The sequence below is a fragment of the Castor canadensis genome, chromosome X, assembly GCF_047511655.1.
Source record: "Castor canadensis chromosome X, mCasCan1.hap1v2, whole genome shotgun sequence".
In the NCBI taxonomy this organism is placed as follows: domain Eukaryota; kingdom Metazoa; phylum Chordata; class Mammalia; order Rodentia; family Castoridae; genus Castor; species Castor canadensis.
Genome location: NC_133405.1, coordinates 142,781,655 through 142,797,520, shown reverse-complemented (window position 1 = coordinate 142,797,520; position 15,866 = coordinate 142,781,655). Strand labels below are relative to the sequence as shown.

The following is a 15,866-nucleotide window of genomic DNA, read 5'->3' as shown; positions in this document are numbered from 1 at the left end:
AACATAAATATCTAAAAATAAAAAATACCTATTTTTGCAGTATTGGTGATCAAATCCAGGGCCTCAGGCATGTCAGGCAAGCAGTGTACCACCAAGATACATCTTCAGCTGCCTCCTAGCTTTATTTTAAACTTAAGCCTAATATAATGAAATGACTCACTTTCTAACATCTAAACTAATTTTTTAAATCTGCGTTTCTTTGCTTAATTACAATAATATAGATAAGATCTGAAATAATAATAATACGTATATTTTTCATTTTTAGGCTGTTCACTGCTACGAATCTTTAATAGTAAAAGCTGAAGGAAAAGTGGAATCTGATTTCTTTTGTCAATTAGGTCACTTCAACCTCTTATTGGAAGATTATTCAAAAGGTAACGGGTTTTGCTTTTTAAATTTCTGCTTGACTTATACATTATGTAATTCTGATGTTTTTTGTTTTTTTGTCACCTCACTTGCTACTATTTTTTTATATTCTTTCTAGAACCTCGTAAACTTAGTAAGCAATGAGAAAGAAGGTACAGTAAATGGAAATGAAAAAATGTAACTATAAACATTCAGTGAATTTGATGATGCAATAAAACAACATCCTGCTTACTGAAAATTCTGTCCCTGGTCTGGATGCCAATTTACAAATAGTAAGGGTAGAATTTCAGAGAAAAAGATATGAAGGTTTATTAATTTTCCAGGCAAATAAATGAGGACAGTGGATTAGTGTGCTAAATCTGAAGGGAGAGGTGGTTTATAGTAAATCCCAGGAGTTTGGTGCTTCATAGTGTGATTATTTCCCCTCTTGTTAGCACTTGTCTCAGAAACTTCATGTCCTGTTGACATACAGTTTTTTGTAGTCAGACACATGGTGGTTCAGCAGGTGGCTAAAATAGTGTTAATCTTGAATTCCCTAGCATTGGAGAAGAAAGAGAAGAAATAAAGAAAACTGAAACTTGAGCCATTGAGTAAAGCAAGTTGGCTAGAGAGATGATTTAGTTATTAGGCAAAAAATTTATAAGCTGTAAGCACCTTGTAGGTATCTTTTCTTCTTATTGTATATGTGTATTGCTATTTTTGTTTGCCCTGTAAAACATCCATGTTCCCTTAAATCTTACCATAGTAAAAAGAGTGCATGTTTGGTATTTTGTCTGTGTATTCAATTATGAGTGTCTTGGGAAAAAAGAAGTACCATTTTTCATTTTTGTTATTGATTTCCTTTTTTTTTTTTTTTTTTTTGGTAATACTAGGATTTGAAGTCATATATACAAATGTGAATATCTTGGGAAAGAGAAATACTGTTTTTTGTATTTGTTCTCGATTTTCTTTTCTTTTTTGGCTGCACTGGGAATTTGGGGTTTGATCTTAGGGCTTCATGCTTGCTAGGCAAGCACTGTTACCACTTGAGAAATTCACCTGATCTTTGTCTCCTGACTAGCTAGGATTATAAGTGTGAGCTATCTGTGCCTAGTAAGATCTGTGAGTTTTATGGTACCAATCTGTTTCCTAAGGCTGTTATATGTTCAGCATATTAAAATCGCATCAGACATCTTCTCCCTATACTGATTTTTCTACAGTAAAGAAAAAACTATGAGCAAGAACATTTTATAACTTTTTGATGGGTGTAAATATCTTGGAGGAGATGTTATGGTTTCTGGCAAGTGTGGCTACTGAGAACAATTGACTTAATTATGTTTGGATGACTGTTGGGGACTGGGAATGAAGCTCACTGATATGAAGCTTGCCTAGCATGTCAGAGAACCTGGGTTCCATCCTCAGTGCTAAACCCTCCAATATAAGATCTCCATTTTAGTTCAAACATGTGCCTATAAATGAAAGCTAAAAAAATTTTTTTAAAAACATAGTGCTCTTGGCCATCAAAGTTCAATGATAATGAGTTGAGATGGCCAGTGGCTCACACCTACAATCACAGTTACTTGGGAGGCTGAGATTGGAAGGATTAAGGCCAGCCTGGGCAAATAGTTTAAGAAACCCCGTCTCCAAAATAACCAGAGCAAAATGTATTGAAGGTCTGACTCAAGCCTTAAGAGTACTTACTTTGTGAGCACCTGCTTTGTGAGCACCTGCTCTGCAGTTCAAACCCCGGTACCACAAACAAACAAAAACTTCAGTGATAATGAATCAACAATATATTTGAAATAATGTGCCTTTAATCACAAACACATTAAACAAAGTTACATATTATTCAGTTAATGAAAAAGTCGTGATCAGAGGCTAATAGAGAGTTAATCCTGTATTTCTGTTTAGGAGAAATGGTTCAGTATTTGCTAAGTATAATTGGGAGTTCTAGGCCAGAGACCCTACTCTCTGAGGTTCCACATATCAAGTCCGGCCACTTAGGAGTAATGGTGAAGGGCAGAGAAAAACGATTTAATGCAGCACTGGCACACTGTGGGAAGAGGCAAAGTGAGCATTTCAGCCCATCTGTGGAACATAGACATGAGCTTTTGTTTAAATAGAGGAAATACTTGGGTAGGAGGCAAAAGATACAGATAATTAAAGAATCCCAGGTAAAATGTGGCCTGGTTGATCATTATCAATGGATTGGGATTGAGAAGTTGTTTTATAGCCATCATGAAGATAATGAAGATAGTAAAGACATTAACCGTCAGCACTTTCCTTCCCGGCTTCCAGGGGAGAGGAAGACTCTGAGTAAAGGAGACAGATGCAAAATAGAGGCAGAGATGCAAAGCTTTTACTGTGTTTTTAGTTTTTAGTTGCTGTTTGGACACTTGCAAGCCAATGTGAAGAGTCAATACTTTTTGGTAATAACAGCTAAGTCACTGTTAGAAAAGTATAGGTAAAGAGTGATGTAGGTGAAAAATGGTAGAGTATGTGGATTTGTGCTATAATATTTTGTAGTGTTGATAGTACTATTGCCCAATCAAATTTTCCCTTTAAAAAGATTACAAAACATTTAAAATTTAAAATTTGGAGTATACTTGGTCTACCATATATTTCTAGTCCAATGGCATGTGTTAGTCTTCCCATGTAAAAAGTGTTTCTGCATTTATAATTTAAAACTTTAGAATTCCTCTACAATGTTCTGTTACTTATGGAAAATATTTCCTTATTGGGCATTTTGGTTCTTTCTTTTTTTTTGTAGGTGTGCTATTAATACAATCATAATGAAACACAAATTATTTTCATATTTTTGGAGGCAAAGTTATAAGAATACACACAACACATATATATTCAAATGCACTTTTTTTTTTTTTGGTGGGTCTGGGATTTGAAATAGAGCCTCGTACTTGCAAAGCAGGCACTCTACCATTTGAACCACATCTCCAGTGCATTTTACTTTGATCATTGTGGAGATGGCAACCTTGAAAACTTTTTGCCTGGGCTGGTCTTGAACCACAATCCTTCCATTTCAGGTTTTCTCATGCTTAGGATTACAGATGTGAGCCACTAAGTGCCCAGCAATTTTCAAAGTTATTTATGTCTGCCCTTTTTCCCTTTCTCCTTCAGAGAGGTTGTTTCATAAATTCTATATAATGAAATTCTTTTGCGTTCTGCAAATTCTCTGACTACTTAAATGATTTTTTGAAAAACAAATGAATTAGTTTACATTAACTTTTCTCTTTGGGACAAAGTTCTGTGTGTTTGACAAATGGTAGTTAGGTATTAAAGTATCATTATGTATTATAATACATATTATACTGTCATATAGAATAATTTTACCACTCTAACAATCTCTGTACTAGTACCATAATTGAGTACGGTAACTTCACAGTACATTTTGAATTCATTCAGCCATTTTCTCTTCATTCAAGCCTTGGCAAAATGGATTTGTTTTTTTCTGTAGAATATCATATAGATGGAATCTCATAATATATATGAGAAATATAGTGGAATCTTATAGTAATATATACATATAAATATGTATCCTTTTTAGGCATGTTTGTTTTACTAGCAATCCTTTGTATGATTTGATAACTTATTCCCTTTAACTGAGGAATTATTTCATTGTGTGGATGTAACATTGTGTTTGTTGTTTATCATTTAAAATAAATACCAGTTAAATGTTTGGTATTAATTTTAAGACCCAATCATATCCTTTAGTACCATATGGTGTTAGAAGTAATAAGGCATTTGAATATAAAATCCTTCCTAAAATATAAGTATTATGAAGATGCCTACAAGACACCAATAATATATTTGCAGGCTTAGTGGAGAAAGTAGCATTCAGTTTATGTATCATGAAAGGATATAAGGAAATGGTGTTCCACATTGGGCCTTAAAGGATAAATAGGATTTTGATAACAAAAATGTGAAAATGAATGCTGTTAGACCTAGTGAAAAACTATTGAATTTTTTTGTGGGGATTTGAGTTGTATTTTAGCCATATTTCGGAGAGCTATGCTAGGTAATAGTGTGTGGATTAAATCTAGTAGATAATGATAAACTGTGCAAGTAATAGTTTAAGTGAAGAATAATGATGAATTTCAACTAATGAGGCAGCAGAAATCCAAGGGAATGGGGTATGTGTGAGGAGTGTTGTGAACAATTTATCTGATATGTTACTGTGATGAAGTTGAGGAATCTGGGATGACTATGGGTAGATAGAGTCATTTTAGGAACAGTGAGTCCAAAGGCAATTTTTTGCTGGATGGAAGAAGGAATACATTAAATGTTTCACTCTCTATATTCAGACTAAATGACTATTTGTTTCAATGTAATTCTAGCTACTTGGGAGTCTGAGATTGGGAGGATCATGGTTTAAGGCTAGCCCTGGCAAATAGTTTTTGAAACCCCATCTCCAAAATAACTAGAGCAAAATGGATTGAAGGCAGGTTCAAGCAGTAGAGTGGCTGCTTTGCAAGCTTGAAGCCCTGAGTTCAAACCCCAGTCTCACTAAAAAATAAAAACAACAAAAAATTAACAATGGTACCATTGTTTGAGGCTTCATATTCTTTTTGTATCTACCAAATCTACATTCTTTTTTTTTTTTTTTTTTTTTTTTTTTTGTGGTAGTGGGGCTTGAACTCAAGGGCTTCACCTTGAGCTATTCCACTGGCCTATTTTTGTGACATAGGGTTTTTTGAGATAGGGTCTCGTGAACTATTTGCCTTGGCTGGCCTGGAACTATTATATTATATTATATTACTATTATTATATTATATTACTATCAGTTTATAATTTCATTATTCATATATTGTATCATCTGGGTAATCTTTATAATATTCTTTTTTTAAAAACTCATTTATTCATATCTGACCCATTGTTTGGGTCATTTCTCCCCCTGCCCCCTACCTCCTCCCTCTCCCCTCCACCTCACTCGCTTACAGGCAGAACCTGTTCTGCGCTTTTCTCCAATTCTCTTGAAGAGTAGACATAAGCAATAATAAGAAAGACATAGCATTTTTGCTAGCTGAGATAAGGATAAGTATATAGAGAGATTCCTAGCATTGCTTCCATGCACAAGTGTTTTACAGCCCAAATTGATTCATCTCTACCTGACCTATTCACTACTTCCTGATCATCTTCCCATATTCACTTCTGTCGTTTTAAGGTTACTATATTAGCTCCTCTGCCGTGGGGATATCAAACAACTTGAAGTTTTGGGTTTCCTACCTATCCCCATACCTCCCGTATGTGCTCTCTCATTGTCATGTGACCCTAGTCCACCAACATTGCTGTATTTGTCCTAGATCTAAAGTCCACATATGAGGGAGAACATACGATTTTTGGTGTTCTGAGCCTGGCTAACCTCACTCAGGATGACGTTCTCCAGTTCTATCCATTTACTTGAGAATGATAAGATTTCATTCTTCTTCATGGCTGAGTAAAACTCCATTGTGTATAAATACCACATTTTCTTTTTTTTTTTTTTTTCATTTTTCTTTTATTATTCATATGTGCATACAAGGCTTGGTTCATTTCTCCCCCCTGCCCCCACCCCCTCCCTTACCACCCACTAAATACCACATTTTCTTAATCCATTTGTCAGTAGTAGGACATCTTGGCTGTTTCCATAACTTGGCTATTCTGAATAGTGTTGCGATAAACATGGGTGTGCAGGTGCCTTTGGAGTAACTTGTGTTGAATTCCTTTGGGAATATCCCCAGGAGTGGGATTGCTAGATCATATGGCAGGTCTATGTTTTAGATTTTTAAGAATCCTCCAAATTTTTTTCCAGAGTAGTTACACTAGCTTGTATCCCACCAGCAATGAATGAGAGTTTCTTTTTCTCCACATCCTTGCCAACAACTGTTGGTGGTGTTTTTGATGATGGCTATTCTAACAGGGGTGAAATGACATCTTAGTGTGGTTTTGATTTGCATTTCCTTTATGGCCAGAGATGGTGAACATTTTTTCATGTGTTTTTTTAGCTATTTGAATTCCTTCTTTTGAGAAATTCTGTTCAGTTTAGTTGCCTATTTCTTTATTGGTTCATTGCTTTTGGGAATGTTTAGTTTTTTGAACTCCCTGTATATTCTGGTTATCAGTCCTTTGTCTGATGTGTAGCTGGCAAATATTGTCTCCCACTCTGTGAGTGGTCTCTTCAGTTTAGAGACCATTTCTTTTGTTGTGCAGAAGCTTTTAATTTTATGAAGTCCCATTTGTTCATCCTTTCTCTTAGTTGCTGAGCTGCTGGGGTTCTATTGAGGAAGTCCTTGCCTATACCTATTGCTTCCAGAATATTCCCTTCTCTCTCCTGTACTAACTTCAGAGTTTCGGGTCTGATATTAAGGTCCTTGATCCATCTTTAGTTGATACTAGTACAGGGTGATAAACGTGTCTAGTTTCAGCTTTTTGCAGGCAGATAACCACTTTTCCCAGCAACATTTGTTGAAAAGGCTGTCTTTTCACCATTGTATGTTTTTGGCACCTTTGTGAAAAAATAAGGTGGGCACACCTGTGTGGATTCATATCTGGGTCCTCTATTCTGTTCCACTGGTCTTCATGTCTGTTTTTGTGCCAGTGCCATGCTATTTTTATTGCTATTGCTTTGTAATATAGTTTGAAATCAGGTATTGTGATACCTTCAGCATTGCTCTTTTTGCTGAGTATTGCCTTGACTATTTGCAGGGTCTTGTGTTACCAAATAAACTTTAGGGTAGATTTTTCAATCTCTGTGATGAGTGTCACTGGGATTTTGATGGGAATTGTATTGATCATGTAGATTGCTTTTGGTAGTATAGCCATTTTTACTATGTTGATTCTACCAGTCCATGAGCATGGGATATCTCTTCACTTTCTGTGTAGTCTTCCTTGATCTCTTTCTTCAAAGGTTTGTAGTTTTTATGGAGGTCATTCACATCCTTTGTTAAGCTTACTCCTAGGTATTTGATAGATTTTTTTTTTTTGAGGTTTTTGTAAATGGATTTGTTTCCATATATTCTTTCTCGGTTTGTTTGTTTTTGGTGTGTAGAAAAGCTAATGATTTTTGTAAGTTGATTTTGTATCCTGCCACGTTGCTGTAGCTGTTTGCTGTAGGAGTTTTTGGGTAGAGTTTTTTGGGTCTTTAAGATCTAGAATCATGTCATCTGCAGATAGGTTTGTTTTGACAGTTTCTGTACCTGTTTGTATTCCTTTTATTTCTTCTTCTTGCCTAATTGCTCTGGCTAGGAATTCCAGTACTATGTTGAATAGGAGTGGAGATAGTGGGCATCCTTGTCTAGTTCCTGATTTTAGAGGGAATGGTTTCAGTTTTTCTCCATTAAGAATAATGCTGGCTGTAGGTTTGTCATATATAGCTTTTATAATGTTGAGGTACTTTCCTTCTATTCTTAGTTTTCTTAGAGCTTTTATCATGAAATGGTGTTGGATCTTATCAAACGCTTTTTCTGCATCTATTGAGATGATCAAGTAGTTTTTGTCTTTGCTTCTATTGATGTGCTGTTTTACACTTATAAATTTGCGTATATTGAACCACCCCTGCATTCCTGGGATGAAGCCAACTTGGTCACGGTGAATGATCTTTCTTTTATGTTGTTGGATTCGGTTTCCCATTATTTTACTGAGGATTTTCTCATGGATGTTCGTTTAGGAGATTGGCCTATAGCTCTCCTTTTTGAAGGTGTCTTTGCCTGGTTTTGGGATGATTGTTAATACTGGCTTCATAAAATGAGTTAGGCAGTGTGCCTTCCTTTTCTATTTCATGGAAAAGTTTAAGGAGACTTGGTATTAGTTCTTGTTTAATGGTCTGATAGAATTCAGCAGAGAATCCTTTAGGTCCTGGACTTTTCTTTTTTGGGAGACTCTTTATTGCTGCTTCAATTTCATTTTGTGTTATAGATCAGGTGATTAATACCCTCTTGGTTCAGTTTTGGATGGTCATAAGTATGTAGAAATTTGTCCATTTCTTCAAGATTTTCAAATTTATTAGAATACAGTTTGTCAAAGTAGTCTCTGATGATTTCCTGGATTTTGTGGTATTTGTTGTTATCTGCTCTTTTGCATTTCTGATTTTACTGATTTGGGTTTTTTTTTCCTCCTCATTTTAGTCAGGTTTGCCAGGGGTCTGTCAATATTGTTTATATATTCAAAGAACTAGCTTTTTGTTTCTGTGATTCTTTGTATTTTTTTTTGTTGTTGTTCTGGTTATTGTTGTTTCTATTTCAACAATAAAAATAAGAAATATTTTCTGTCCTGTTTGTTTTGGGACTTGTTTATTCTTGTTTTTCTAGGCGTTTGAGATGTAGCATTAGGTCATTGATTTGAGATCTTCCTGTCCTTTTAATATATGCACTCATGGCTATAAACTTCCCTCTCAGGACTGCCTTTGCTGTGTCCCATAGGTTCTGGTAGGTCATGTTTTCATTTTCATTAACTTCCAGGAACCTTTTAATTTCCTCTTTTATTTCATCAATGACCCACTGATCATTGAGCAATGTGTTGTTCAGCTTCCAATTGTTTGCATGTTTTCTGCTGTTATTTTTGTTGTTGGGTTCTAGTTTAATGCGTTGTGATCAGATAGAATGCACAGAATTATTTTTATTTTCTTATATTTACTGAGGCTTGCTTTGTGCCCAAAGATATGATCAATTTTGGATCATATCCAAGAAGGTTCCATGGGCTGCTGAGAAGAATGTATATTGTGTGGAAGTTGGATGAAATATTCTGTAGACATCAGCAGGTCTGTTTGATCTACTGTGTGATTTAGTTCTAGAGTCTCTTTAGTGATTTTTTTGTTTGGATGACCTATCTGTTGGTGATAGGGGATATTAATGTTTCACACTATCACTCTGTTGGAGTCTGTATATGATTTTAGGTCCTTTAGAGTATGGTCGATGAAATTGGGTGCACTGATGGTGGATACAGATAGGTCGATAATTGTTATTTCCTTTTGGTGTATTTCCCCTTTTATTAGTTTGGAGTGTCCTTCTTTATCTCTTTTGATCCATGTAAGTTTGAAGTCTACTTTGTCTGAGATAAGCATTGCTATTTCTGCCTGTTTTTTGGGGCCATTGGCTTGGTAAATCTTCTTTCTGCCTTTCACCCTAAGCCAGTGTTTGTTTCTGTCAATGAGATGGGTCTCCTGTAAACAACAGATTGTTGGATCTTCCTTTTTAATCCAGTTTGCCAGATGGTGTCTTTTGATGGCGGAATGAAGTCTGTTAACATTTATTGTTAATATTTATAGGTATGTTGTAATTTCTGTCATTTAGTTGGTTTTATTGTTTAAGGTTTTGTTTGTGTGCAGCTGAATAAATGTTACTCTGTTCACCTTGAGCTACGCCACCAGCTCTATTTTTGTGAGCTGGGGTTTTTTGAGATAGGGTCTTGCAAACTATTTGCCTGGGTTGGCTTTGAACCGGGATCCTTCTGATCTCTAAATTAACATTCTTACTATAGAAATGCTTTGGTCATAATTTTGAAAATCAGCACATTATATTACTATCAGTTTGCAGTTTCATTATTCATATATTGTACCATCTGGGTAATCTTTAAAATTTTCTTTGAATTTCTATTTTTATTTACTTTTGTAGAAAAACCCTCATTTTCTTTCTTTTTTTTTTTCAACAAAATCCTGTTGTTTGAAGGGCTTAAGCAGTAGAGCACCTGTCTAGCAAGCATAAGGCTCTGAGTTCAAACCACAGGGGGGGAAAAAAAAAAATCCCGTCCTGTCCAATTATTTCTCTAGTTACACTTTAATCTGAGTTTTATTTGTATGGAGATATTTTCCTTTTAAGAATGGTGCTCATTTTTTAAAAATGTCTTCCTGTTAACATATTTGAGCACAAAATATGTCATTTTAAGTATACATTTCATTTGGCATTGGTTTTATCACAAGTATCACTATTTTCTTTTTCCAAAACTTTTTTTGTTAACTCAGACTTAACTATGCAATATATATATAAGCTATAGCTATTCATTTATTACACCCAGACATTGGTAACCTGTCTCTGTGAATTTACTTCATTTGTATAACTTGTATAAATAGAATCATATAATATTTGGTCTTTGGTGTTTGGTTCCCTTAGCATGCCTTTTAAGTGTTATCTGTGTTGTGCCATGCATCACAATTCTATTTCCTTTTTTTGGATGCACTGGGGCTTTTACTTGGGGCTTTCACCTTGAGCCACTCTACCAGCTCTATTTTTGTAATGGGGTTTTTCAAGATAGAGTCTGTTTGCCTGGCTTTGAATCATGATCTTCCTGATCTCTGCCTCCTGAGTAGCTGGAATTACAGGCATGAGCCTGTTTTCTTTCTTAATTTATAGTCTATTCCAGAGAAACTTCTATCTGTACTTGAGAAGAATATGTATTCTTGAGAAGAATATGTATTGTGTAGAGTTTTGATATGGGTATTTATTATACATGATTTTAACAAAATATCCCTCCCCCACCACAAAAATGTTGTTATGTGATATGCTGTTTCCTTGCCCTTGATTTTTGTGGAAATGTCTCCTAAAAAGCAAAAAATCAAGGTCAAAGAGAGTTCTCCAAGTCAAAAAGGCATGTAATGTGCTTTTTTTAAGCAATAGTGTAAAAAGTTAGATTTGTTGAAGGTGGTATGTATTTAGGAGGAAGAAGGTGAGTGATATTTGGGAAAGATAATTCAAGCATCTACAGTGCATTACTGCACTCTATGGCATCCTGAACATACTCAGTTTTTCCTCAACAACAGTCTCTTTGGAACTACATGCCTGCTGATACTACATCTACATTGTCTAGTTAATATTGCTATTCTGCTTTCCAGTGTTTGTTTTTGAACAACATTGTTATGTATTATTGGGTGTAGAATGATCAAGTTTGCAAATCTGATGGCAGATCATCTTATTTCTTCCTTTAATTATGTCAGTGTTGTTTCCAGTTTGTTTATGTTTACATTTGTAACTGTTAGACTGCAGAGAGGCATGCAAGGATGGTTGGGAGGCGGCATACCATCAGCATAGGCTTTAATTAGGAAAAGAGCCTGTATAGGGTCTTCAGCAAGAGAGCTAGAACCCACTTCCAGGTGTAGGTTTAGGGTAGACACAGAGGGGGCTGGCGGAAAAGTACCAGGAAAGTTGCTGGGTGGTAAGACGTACTTGTGGGTCACTAAAGAATGCTGTTGCTGGGCAACCAAGGAAGATAAATTGTGGTTAGGTCTGCTCAACTGTCCTTGGCACTCAGCTGGAGATAAAGGTTAACAACTGTTCCTTTGTCAGTCTTTGAGGTACTGTAAGGAGTGTCTCATTTAATGAGACACTTAAATGCCTGCCATAAATAAAATTGAAATGTTAGAATGGCTGACCATGGCAATGACCAGACCTCATTACAGGCTTTCATAAATTCTGGTCCTTAACTCATGCTAGTGTTGATGTTTTTTGGTCAAGAGGTTATAAACAGAAAGGATTATACAGCAGGCTTTATTTTAATACAGATTTACATTGCTCTGTTGCAGCTGCATCAAAGCATTCAAATGGCTTACACTTTTAGACTTTGTAAATCTTAAGAACAATAAATTGAAATCTTTGAGAGCTCACAGGTTGGAAAATGTACTAAACTGCACAGTGTCAGCTTTTTTTTAATAGTGCAGTATTAGTGTATTTTAATTGCATAGGTTTCCATTGTATTTATAGTCTTCTCTAAGCTAAATTTGGCCAAAGATGATCATCCACAACTAAAAATGCCTCTTCATTTGGGATTTTGTGGCCAGAATACAGTTATCTTTAATAGAGTGGCATAAGAAGTTGGTAACAATTTCTTAAAGTGCAATCGATTTTCAAGTGTATTGTGCCTTGTTCTAAAACTTTATTAAAGTAGGTGCACTTGACAGTATTAAGGTCATTTGTTACGATGCTATTTCAATCAGTATAGGTTTAGACTATTGTACATTTCTCCTCATACCTTTCTAGAAAGTACTTATTTTATTGCACATCTGTAAAATTTTCTATGTCTTGGGTGCGAGTCCTTAACTTCCTTAAACTTCCAGTCTTATTTTTTGTTTCTTGGATATTGTTGAATGCAGTTTGTCAAGGACACGAGTCTAAAATTTTATTTGGGACCATGGAGTGATAGATAAGAAGAAAACTGTTGTTTGCACATGACAGACTTTAGATCCTTTTTGCTGCTAGTTTGTGTAATATTTATTAAACACTTTGACAAATATTTATTTTTGTAAGCCTAAAAGTGATTCTTTGAAAGCTTAAAGAAACTTGACCAAAAGACAATGCAAAAACACTGGCACTTGAATGTTGAATGTCACCGTACGTGAAATAATATATTTCGGGGTAGTGTGAGCTTTTGATGTTAAGTCCAACTAACTTGAGTCAAATCATCCTGATCCGGCATTAGCTATAGTTTTCTGGCAAAATAGAGACAATTGGCAACTTGAAGTTAATATATGCCAAGGTTTTGATAATACTCTTTTAAGATATTAATGAAAAATGCTTCTATACACTGATAAAAGTGTCTGCATTTCTCAGAGGTTCTCTGAACTTTGTTTAGTTACATGTTTATTTGGTTCCTTTTTTAGTTACTGTCTGGCATATCTGCAGTGTTCAAACATGTGGTTATCTTTGTGTATTGCTGTAATCAGTGACTTTTACATTTGGTTTTATCAACAGCAATATTTTCAGTAAGTAGTAGATTTAACTTGCTGAATGTAAGCATTGAACTTCAAGTCACTGTAAGTTTAGTAGTTGCTTTATTGTATTAGTTTTAGATGCTAGCTCTGCATGTGCTAATGTTTACTCTGATTTTACAAAAATAAAAAGTTGAACAAAATCTTTTGCTGTAAGTTGTGGCTTAATATTGAGAAGTAAAATTGAACTTACACACTTTGAAGAATTGGAAATCTCATTACTTAGCTAACAGCTGAAGGTTATTTGTGAAATAACTCCAGAAGGTTACAGTCCAGAAAAATAATGACTTCTTATTATGAGTACCTGTATGTGTAGCATAGGTGAATATGATTGTTCCTTTAAGCATTTTGATTTTGAGTTGTGGTTGATTAGAGAAAAAAACTGACTTTTTAAAGTCTGTAGGCATAGCTCCAATAGTAAGAGTGCCTGCCTCACCAGTATGAAGCCCTGAGTTCAAATCCCACTTTGGCCAAAAAAAATCAGCTTTTTAAAAATTCCAAATAGTGTCAACAATTGCAGCAGGCCAGTGGTTAGCTAGTCATGAACTATCATTTATTAATTATCTAGCTTGGTCTGGGGGGTGGGAGGGTGTTGTTTTCTGTAATATGGGGATTTGAACTCAGAGCTTCATGCTTGCTAGGCAGCCTCTCTACACTTCAGCCAATCCCACAGCCCTTTGTATGTTGGATATTTTTAAGATAGTGTCATGGGACTGGCTTCAAACTATGATTCTACTAATCTCTGCCTCCTGAGCAGCAGGATTATAGGCAAGAGCCATAAGGTCTGGATTTTTGTTTTGTTTGTTTTTGTGATGCTAGGCTGAACCATTCTTTTCAAGATACTGTGTCCCGGAATTATTTGCCAGGGCTGGCTTCCAATTTTCTCTTGATGATGCCTCCTGAGTAGCTAGGATTACAGGCATGAGCCACTGACACTCAGCTTAACATAGTTACTATATATGGTGGACAAACTGGTCTAAGATTGTTAAAATCTAAATTACATACCATTTTTTTTTTTTTTAGTCAATTTAAATGTCCTTTTCTGTAGTTCTTATAGCTGGCTTCTTACCACTGCAAAGGGTAAGCCCTGTTCCTAACTTTGGGCAGTGTATATTGCTTTTTCTATACTGGAAGTCAGTACATTTGGTTTGGTTTTTTTGTTTGTTTGGTTGGTTTTGGTTTTTGGTGGTACTGGGGTTTGAACTCAGGGCTTCACACTTGCTAGGCAGGCATTCTACCACTTGAGTCACTCCATCAGCCCACGGCTTTTTATTTTTCTGGTTTCCTTCATTAAATATTTCCATCTTAGTACTGGAATAGTGGCTCAAACAGGTTTACTCTTGAGTACATCCTAAAATGTAAGTGCTATGTTTGCAGATCTTATATGTGTTAAATATTATCAATTTTCAAAAGTATTGACACTATTTAGGCTTCTGTGATTTTTGAAGTTTCTGAGTGTTCCACATCTTCAACATTAAGTGTTTTGTCACATTTTCTGTAAGTAGATGTGTTATCTTAACTGTATTTCCTGATAACTAGTGATTGACACTTGGGCCATGCAGTTTTTTATTACGTCAAAAAAAGTTGGTCCTGGTCCTGGCAGAGTGGCCCAGTGCCACCACCACCAAAAAAAAAAGTTGGTCCTTATCAGTAGGGATATAATGGAAAACATTTCCTCCCTTGAAAATGAAAACCAGGTGAGATAATTGGGTTGTCACACTTTCATATGACATATTCCTCCCTCAAATCTTATTATGATACCAGGATATTATGATATCCCTTGTCAGGTGGAAAAAAATAGGTAAAACTGTACCAGCAAAATAATGAAAATTATTAATGTTGATTTATGAGAATATAGTAAATAAATAATGGATAGTTTTGAGGACTGCAGTACATAAGTCAGATAGTAATTGAATTAAGACAACTTTTCCAGTGGAAAAGTTACATATAGCTCCAGGATTCATCCATTTTGAAAAGTTAACTTTTTTTGCTCCTTAAGGTGACAGTTGTCTAATCAATACATTTCCAGGTGTGTCAGCTATAAAATACGACATTTAGATAGCTGAACACTTTCATTTTCATTAGACAAAAACGTAATATGAGTAAGATAAAGGAGCCAGACATGGCTTCAGTTCAAGGCCAGTCTGGGAAAAAAAAAAGAATTGATGGTATCAAAACAAAGTTTGCTTCATGGGCTGGGTGCTGAAAGCTCATGGCCTATAATCCTAGCTCTGCAGGAGGCAGAAAATTAAAACAATTGAGGTTGAATGCCACCTTGGGCAAATAATTCTCAAGAAGAAAAAACCAACACACACACAAAGCAGGGCTGGTGGAGTGGCTCCTGAGGCACAGAGTTCAAGGCCTCCCAGCACCACCAAAAAATAAATCTTTCCAAAGATCCAGGTAAATACTAGAACTCAAATCTAGCAGTAGTATAAAACATTCTGATTTTTAAAATTATATTAGAATAATGTAACTTCATAGGGAGTAAGTTGACAACATGAAAAGATTATCAGTAGTAAAATGTGGAAGGATAAGACCCTTGAGAATATCAAGGCTACTGTAACTTTAAAGCTCAACTTCATTGCTTTTCTCCAACTGTGGTTTTTCTAGTTCTGGTATTTCACATATCTCAATTAGGAGACAGAAACATGGGTGGTAGTATATTTTGTGTGTTTTAATATGTTTTCCATCACTGACTTAAATATACAAGATGGAAACATTTTGTTACCACGATAAACTAGTTTATAGTTGTAAAGGTTTGTGGTTTTGGTTTTGGTTTTGTTTTGTTTTGCAATACTGGGGTTTAAACTCGGTCTACACCTTGAGCCACTCC

At 35.4% G+C, this 15,866-nt stretch overlaps 1 protein-coding gene across 10 annotated transcripts in view; it reads left to right on the top strand.

Annotated features, from left to right (window-relative positions):
* Window positions 1–15,866, top strand: part of LOC141410420 (ATP-dependent RNA helicase DDX3Y) — a 1,065,346-nt gene that overhangs the window by 38,687 nt on the left and 1,010,793 nt on the right. For all 10 annotated transcript variants that reach the window (XR_012444343.1, XR_012444341.1, XR_012444349.1 and 7 more), the window contains exon 18: window positions 266–374. The gene's annotated coding sequence lies outside the window, so the exon portion shown is untranslated. The remainder of the gene's footprint in view (window positions 1–265; window positions 375–15,866) is intronic.